Raw genomic sequence first — 8618 nt, 5'->3', positions numbered from 1 at the left:
CATCAAGTAACTTTAAATTTCTTTTTCATGTGTGAGGATTAAGACAGAGGGAACTTTATTGTCATGCCAGTTGAAACTGGTCTGTTGAGGAAATTTGACTGCCATTTCTCTAATCCTGATTTCTGAGGTCAGATAAACAGCTTAGTTTGCTGGTATAGAACTTTAGTGTGAATAATTCCATTTTTATTTTTAGACTCATCTATTGGAGGGCTTATTGTAAGAGCTTAGTGCAAAACAATGGCTAATAGTAATTTTTATTTTAACAGACCTATTAATATGATTATTGGCTGAATTTAATCAGTCTTTCTAGAAAAAATGCAAAAGTTTATGTATTCATCATCCAGAAGTTGACCCTTTTAAACCCATGAAACCGTTAATTCATATCTGGAATAGAGGCTGTGATTTTCTTCCTGTTCTTGCTGAACAAGCCAGTATTATTCCTTCATTTACATTAGATTTTTACTACTTAGGAATGTAAATATTTCAGTTACTAAGCTCAATATTTGGTTTTCCTACTTATTTGTCTATAATGACTGTTATCAAAGTCAGAATTGCCTCATGGGTTATGTGGTCTCATGTAACAGAGCACTTAGCATTTAATTGTCATCGTTATACAGTGTTTATCAAAGAGAATCCAATGCAGGATGTTGAGTTGCATTTTGAAATGTCAGGTAAGATAGCTCCTTCAGTAAGTACAGTGGATACCAGAAATACGTTTCCTAGAATTAAATATGAGACATACATGAAGCCAGTGGTGACAAATAGCCATAAGGATAACTATAAGAATAAAACAGTGATCATCTGCACAAGTATTTAATGTGAAATAAGTCATTTCACACTGAATATGTATGCATTGAGAGTAAAAGGGGAGAAATACAAATTAAGCAGGGTTGAGAAGAGAATATGAACTGAAATCAATTAGAGTGAAAAAATAATTTTGTTGGTAGGAGAGATGAGAGATTTCTGGAAAGCAGGATGGGAAGTGGAGCAGAATGGGAAACTAAACAATAGTGAAGAACTGGTGTGTATTAAAGAAGGGGCTAGAGCAGAAGGAAATTTTGTTGAGGGTTGTGTAACTGTCTATGTCCAGTGGGTACTTACTAAATGAGTTTTTACACAGATGGGAAATTGTTGGTAGAACAAAGGTTTTTTGCATAAATTAATGAAAATGGATGAGGGAGTTGCAGATGAAAAAGGAGATACAAATTATGTGGCAAAACTGTAGCAAATGTTTGTTTCAGATACAGCCCTGAAAAAGATAAAAGACCTGTAAATAATTTGTACCACAGACTACTGGAACTCTTCTCTAGAATCACATTTGTGTATGAGGGGTGGGGTGAAGCCAGTTGAGCATTCTGATTGATTTTGACTTATCTCCTACAGGACAAAATCATGATGTCCCAGAGATTTGGAGATTGTTATGGCTTATATCTGGATGTCCCCAAAAAGCCTCATGTAGTCTTAGGTGGAGCTTTTCCAAGGATCTTTAGTGTGTGATGCTGGGATCAAGGATGTCTTGCTAGAGTTGATTTATGGTGCAATGCTAGGACTAAGGGTGGCCTACATTAAGGCTGGGAATCCTGGATAGACTATAGGGGACCAAATGAGGGCTGCTGTGGTTGGTGCTTGTTGCTTTCTGCTTTCCTGCTTTGTAGTCTTCTGCCTCCCTACCATGAACTGTTTCTCCTCCGTGATACCCCTCTGCCATGCCACCTTGCATTAGAGACAACCAACTGTGAAGTAAAACATCTACAAACTGTGAGCTACATTAAACTTTTATTCATTTAACATTGGGTGTTGGGTATTTTGACTTAGCAATGAGAAAAGTAAACAAGATAGAGATTATATAGAACTGGTTGGAAAAATTGGGACTGAGAGCATTGGGTATATAACACAGGATTGTTATCTAAATTGGACCAAAATTTAAAAAGCCAATGGCTTTCCATTCACTGGATTGTATCCCAAGTGAGCCATTTTTAAACTCCAGGGTCTCAACTACTGAATGGAAAAGGTGAAGGTGAAGGGATGGAAGAAAAGATTAAGAAATGGATAGAAAATTATGAAAATAAAATGCAGAAACAAAATTCCAAAATGAAACTTTTCTTTGATGCACAACTTTGAAAAATAAAGCTTAAGTCAAAACAAAGGAAAGAAAAATAAGTTTCAATTAATAAACTCAAAATATGATCCTAAACATAGCCTTAAAGACAAAAAGAAAAAATTCTGAGTAGACTGATCATGTTCTTGTTTTAAGAAAGCATCAGTTTAGTGGGTTTTGTGACGAATCTGAATGACATACTTAGGAATGATACAAAATCTCTGTTCCTCTTCTTTTAGTTTTCCACTGATGAGCCCTTTTCTAACAATGAAATCACTACATCTAGCTTTAGCTAAGTCTTTTCTACATATAGAAAATACAGGGATGCTCTGTATGGGGATAAGTGGGTCAACATCCTTGACCTGTGCCCTGAGAAGAGTGCCCTGAGAAGTAGGTTCCCTGGTCTTCTGCCATCCTATTGAGCTCTGGCAGGAATGGAAAATTGGGAGGAGGAAGGAAAGCAAGGCTGAAAGTTTATTATTTTACTTTTCTTTGTTTTTTACCTATCACCAGACATTGCACAATCCCCTAGGCCTCTAAATCTTTTTTTTTTTTTTATTTAAGTCTCCCTGTTTGAAGGCCTCTAAATCTTAAAAGCAGTTCCCTTTCTAAGAACCTTCAGACCAAAGGCAAATAATGGGTAATGGGCCCAGATCCATGAGACAAGTCCTATGTATTGTGCTATCCCTTATGGGTTCCCCATACCCTGCCCATCTTTTAGTAAACTTAAATATGTTAGCCTTAGCAAGCCATCTTTTCCCTGATGGGACCTTGCTATCATAAGACAGACATTCATTCAACATTTTCTATCCTAGAATGTTGTTCACTAAATTTACCAAATAAAAAGTGAAAGCAAAATTAAAACATCAAATGAAATTTAAACAATTCTACTCTCAGCAGCCATATATGCTATAAATTATCACTGCTTTAAGTAAAAGATAGCATACAATTTAATTAACAGTTCCATTGGAAGTTATTTAATTAGAAGTTTAATTAAATCGGATTGACTGAGGTAAAACTAAATTGAAAGAAAGCTCTGAATTATAGAATTACTTAGTATTATGCACTATATGTAGACACATATGGATTAATGGCTAACTATAGATCCTAAAACAGGTGCATCTACATGGTTGTCAATTTTAGTGAAAACTGCTCCTTGATTACAATTCTGTCAAATACATGTTCCCAGTCATTTTTAATATGATAAACACTTTTCTGCATTTTTGTTCCTATCATTTTCACCACTGACATTCTAGCTATGATTGACAAACTTCATCAGAGTTGTATATCATTAGGTACTATGAATAAGATTTAAAAATTTTATGTTCACCCACACATTGTGGCTCAATGCCTATAATCTGGGAACTTTGGAGGCTGAAGCAGGAGGTTCACAAGTATATAGTGATCCTGAGCTACATTGCTAGAACCTTTCTCAAACAATAACAAAAAAAGTCCATTAAAAGGTAGTGTTCAATGTTTTTAAGGATTATTTGGGAATAACATAATCGTTGATGTGGAATTATCAAAATGATTTGACATTGACATTAAATAGGCTCACTATATTTGAAGAGAATTTGAAGAATGTCTACGTCTTGATTTTGTGTGAAGAACTAGAAGTACACAAAGATCTGAGATCAGATGCTGATAAAGGTCATTTATTTTTGTACCTATATTGCAGATCTCTACAGCTTTTGGACTACTTCCTGTTAGAAAAGTCATTTAAATTCTCAGATCACAGTTTATTCATTTAGAAAACAGGACCCAAATCAAAGAATAATTATGAGGATAAGAAAGCTGGACTGGCACACAGTAAGTAATAACATCAGACATCATTAGGTAGAAACTTGATGAAGGGCTATCCTCTGCATCTACTTTATATTTATAACACAATATCAGAGATTTCTCTACATTTACATTTTTTCACGCAAATTTGGTGGGAACCAAGTTGTTCTGTGCTAGTGACATCTTCCAGCCCCGAGCAGGCACGGAAAGGGACAAGTTTCTGAGTCTGTCTCTAGACTTATAAGGGCAGCAACTCAACATGCAGAGTTTCCTCTGTCTTGATGTTATGAAATGAAGTATTCATTTATACATATTATGAATTTACTAGCAGATCTTACCTTAAGATACTTACAAGTCAACCTCAAATTTTTTTTTTATAAATTCAGTATGGGGATTAGGAGGAGAGGAAAAGGTGGTATTGAAAAGATAGAAACTTTGATTCTAGAAAGTTTGAATGTATAACTTGTCTGATATATCTCTAGCAAGATATCTCTGCGGTGTGTTTTTCTCTTGTGAGATTTAAAAAGAAACTTTCAGTAGCGGTTGATGCATTTGGGACTTACAACAAGAATGGGACCTAACAAAGATGGAAAAAAGATGTAAGGTTGTCACCAAATAACAAAGTATATACATGCTGAGATTCCATTATAGAGATCACTAGACATTATTGAAGCTCTGCCTTGATCTTCTCAGATCCCTTCTACCATTTCTCTCAGTGCCTTTCCAGTTGCAGGATGATTTTGCTTGTGAGGACCCATAGCATCCATGTTCATATGAGAACCATCACATTGGCTATTAAACCACTCTGGCATAACACACTAAATACCTGAAATACCCAAGAGAGTAAGTCCAGAAAAGAAGTGCTTAGCCAATGACTAGCAAGCATGGGGAAGGTTTTTTTGCTTTTAGTCCAGAGAAACTGTGAGATGTTACTTACACTCCAGTGCTCTCCTGTGGGATCACACTGAGGCTTGGCTTTGCTTGAAATGTTCCACTTGCCTGACTTCTTCCCTTCCCTGATAGTCTTCCCCATTCACTTATCAGTTTGTTCTTGGAGAATTTCTTTTAGAAATCACTTGCACACAAACTTTCATCTTCTGGAGTATTTATGGAGAGATCCACCTAGGTCATAATGCCATTTAAAGAAACTGATGAGAATACTGAGGGGAGACAAAAATTTTGAGATGAGAATGCATGCTTCATGGAAGAAATAACATTTGAGTTGGCCTTTGACTCATAAACAAACTTTCAATATAGGAATGATAGAAGATAAAGTATAATGCAAAGTCATTAATGTACTAAACCACCATTAACAGCAAGTTTAAGCATAAGGATATGACCTGTAGTGAGTCACTCTATTTTCTAATCCTTGCTTCTTCTTTTGCAAGATGATGTGCGGGTAACTTACTCGATCTTTCTGTGCCTCAGTTTTGTAATCCATAAATTAGAAATAACAGTTATACTTGCAGCTTGCAATATTTTTTATCAGGATTGACTCAAATAGTGTGTATGTACTTAGCACAATGCCTGGCACAAAATAAATACTACAAAAATTAGAATTTTTGTTATTGTTTTGGTTCATAAGAATAAAAAATGGGAGACATAGAACAAAAACCTTTTTGATGAGGTAGATTACTGAGGCATATGCATATCCTGATACAATGTTTTGAACCTATTTTTTGTTAGTCTTGCCACTAGAAATTCTTTAAACATACACATTTGAGACACATAATGGTTTTTAGGTATTTCCTTCCACTTCCTGGAGGAAAAAAAGATAAGTTAAGGGTTCTGGTCACCTTCATCCTTATAGGATTCTGTTGAAGCAAACCCACAAAGGTCAGAATCAGAGGGATTGCAAATCAGACTTCATTAGTAATTTAGCAGCTACTCACAAAGTACCCAAGAATGAGACTGTCAGGTAAGACAGAGACTTAAAAACCTGATTCAAGCCTCATGTGAAGGACAACTTCCTCATCCACAATTTAAATCCTGATCTTGACACTCACCTAGTTTGGCCGTCCTACAGATATATAAATGACTCAACAGTGTAAGTATTAGGTCTTTTCATCCCTTATTTAAAGCATTGCCTGAACACCAAATAGACACTTTGTATTTTGTGATACTGGGAATTAAATCAAGAGCCTTTGCTCCCAACTTTATTTTATGTTGAGACAGTGGTCTTTTTAAGTTGTCAAATTGCCCAGATTGGTATAACAGTTGTGACTCTCCTGCTTTAGCTTCTGAGAATACTGGAATTACAGTGAGGTACTACCAGGTCTGGTTGAAATGAATGCTTTTAAAATGTTAATTATTGCTGTTAATTTTCATATTACATATTTTAAATAATAACATTTTCTCAAAACAAGATGATAGCAATTTAGCAATGGTTCTTATATTGTGCATTTTTATCCTCAGAGGAATTGCTCAGGTTACCAGATGCAGGCATGAAAGATTGAACAAGCAATGTAATTTCCTTTGGAGCAGTTTCTTTCTCTTTTACTATATGTATTTTAACTTTTATATCTCATTTACTCTTTCAGTTTCTTACACTAGTGAGACCATTGGGTGTTTACACATGAAAGTGTGATTTATTGGATGTTTACGCATGCAAGTCTGATTTATTTCATTTATGACTATGGTTTCTCCTTGTTCTAGTTTTACCTCCAAGCCTTGAGATTATCTTTATTTATGGCTGAGTAGTGCTCCAGTATATAAAATTATCACATCCTTCTTATCCATTCCTCAGTTGATGTGCATTTGGGTTGTTTCCAAGATTTAACTGTTACAAATTGTGTAGCTAGAAACATGAGTGCACAATATGTTGCTGTGGTATGATGTTTTAAGTTTTTCTGGGAAAAAACCCAGAAGGGAAATAACAGGGTTAAATAGAACCTCTAATCCTAGTTTTTTGATGAATCTACATACAGTTTTCCACAGTGGTTGTACCAGTTCACACTCCCCCAACAGTGGAGTAGTGTTCCTTTTCCTCCACACACTTGCCAGCATCTGTTATTTATTAATTTTTTATGTTAATCAGTCTTTCTGGAGTGAGATGATTTTTCAGTGTTTTAATTTGAATTTCTTGACTGATCAATGATTTTGGACAATTTTTCATATATTTATTTGCTATTTATATTTCTTCATCTGAAGATTGTGTATTCATCACAGATGCCCATTTTTGGATTGAGTTTTTAACTTGGGGGGACTGATTTTTTTTCATTTCTAGATAAAAGTGCTTTGTCTGAGGGATAGCTGGCAAAAATCTTTTTCCAATCTGTGGGTTTTCTCTTCACTCTGTTGATATTTTCCTTTGATTTGCAAAAACTATTTAATAAGATGAGATTCCAGATGTTGATTCTTTGAAGTACTTTCCATGCAGTTTGGCTTTTGTTCATGAACTTTCAGCTGACATCATATCCTTGAAATTGCTACCTAGTTTGTCTTCAACTAGATTTAGTGTTTGTTTCTGTGTTAATATTTAGATTTTTTGATCCATTTTGACTTTGGTTTAGTGCATGGTGATAGGCATCGGTTTAGTTTATGTCTTCAGAGTGTGAAAAACCAGTTTTTCCAACACCACTTATTAAAGAGGCTGAACATGATTGGCCCCTTTGTCAAAGAAAAGGTGGCTGAGTATGCTTTTAGTTGTGTCTATATCTTCTGTTAGGTTTCATAGGATACTCAGGTCTGTTTTTATTTCCCAGTACTATGCTGATTTTATTTTAGCCATATTGTAGTATAATTTCAAGTTTGGAATTGTGATGCCTCCTGCCTCCAGGATTGTCTTTGCTATTCTAAGTCTCTTCTGTTTCCAAATGAATATTAGGACTGTTTTTTTGTTTTGTTTTGTTTTGTTTTGTTTTGTTTTTTAGATCTGTGAGGTGTGCTAATGGTATTTTGATTAGAATTGCATTAAATCTGTATAAAAGTTTTGGGAGTATGGCTATTTTCACAATGTTTGTTCTTCCTATCATGAGCAAGGGATATCTTTGCATTTTCTGAATTCTTCTTCAATTTCTTTTTCCAGAGTACTGTAATTTTCAGTGCATAAATCTCTTACATCTTTTGTTAGATTGATTCATGAGTGTTTCATTTTTTAAATGTTATTTTGAAGGATGTGTTTTCCCTAACTTCCTTCTCAGTGAGTTTGTTATTTGTGTACAGGAATGCTATTGACTTTTGTGTATTGACTTCATACCCAGCTATGCTGCTGACTTTGTTTATTAAATTGGGAAATCTGTTGGTGGAGTTTTGAGATTTTCTATGTAGAGTATTACATCACCTGCAAATAGTGATTATTATTTTTTTTGTCTTTTTCCTTTTTATCGGTACCAGGGATCGAACTCACGACTGTCTGCTTGCAAGGCAGGTGCTTATGCCACTGAGCTAAATCCCCAGCCCCCAATAGTGATTATTTAACTTCTTCTGCTTCTATCTTTATTCATGGATTTCTCCCTCTTATCTAATTGTTCTCGCTAATGTTTCTGGCACTGTATTTAATAGGAGTGTTGGTAATGGACCACTTTTCCTTGCTGCTGATTTTAGAGTGAATGATTTCATTTTTGACCACTTAATTTGACGTTTTATGTCAATTTGTCACATAAGGCTTTTAACAGATGGAGGTTGAGATCATCTGTTCTCATTTTCTCTAGTGTTTTTACCATGAATGAGTGTTGGATTTTATCAACAGTTTTTTTTCAGCATCTATTGAGATGATCATGCAATTTTATATTTTGCT

This window comes from Cavia porcellus, unplaced genomic scaffold (genome assembly GCF_034190915.1).
Source record: "Cavia porcellus strain 051 isolate PalLab524CR breed Dunkin Hartley unplaced genomic scaffold, mCavPor4.1 scaffold_3, whole genome shotgun sequence".
Lineage (NCBI taxonomy): Eukaryota > Metazoa > Chordata > Mammalia > Rodentia > Caviidae > Cavia > Cavia porcellus.
The sequence above is the reverse complement of the archived record's forward strand: the minus strand, read 5'-3'. Positions refer to the sequence as shown.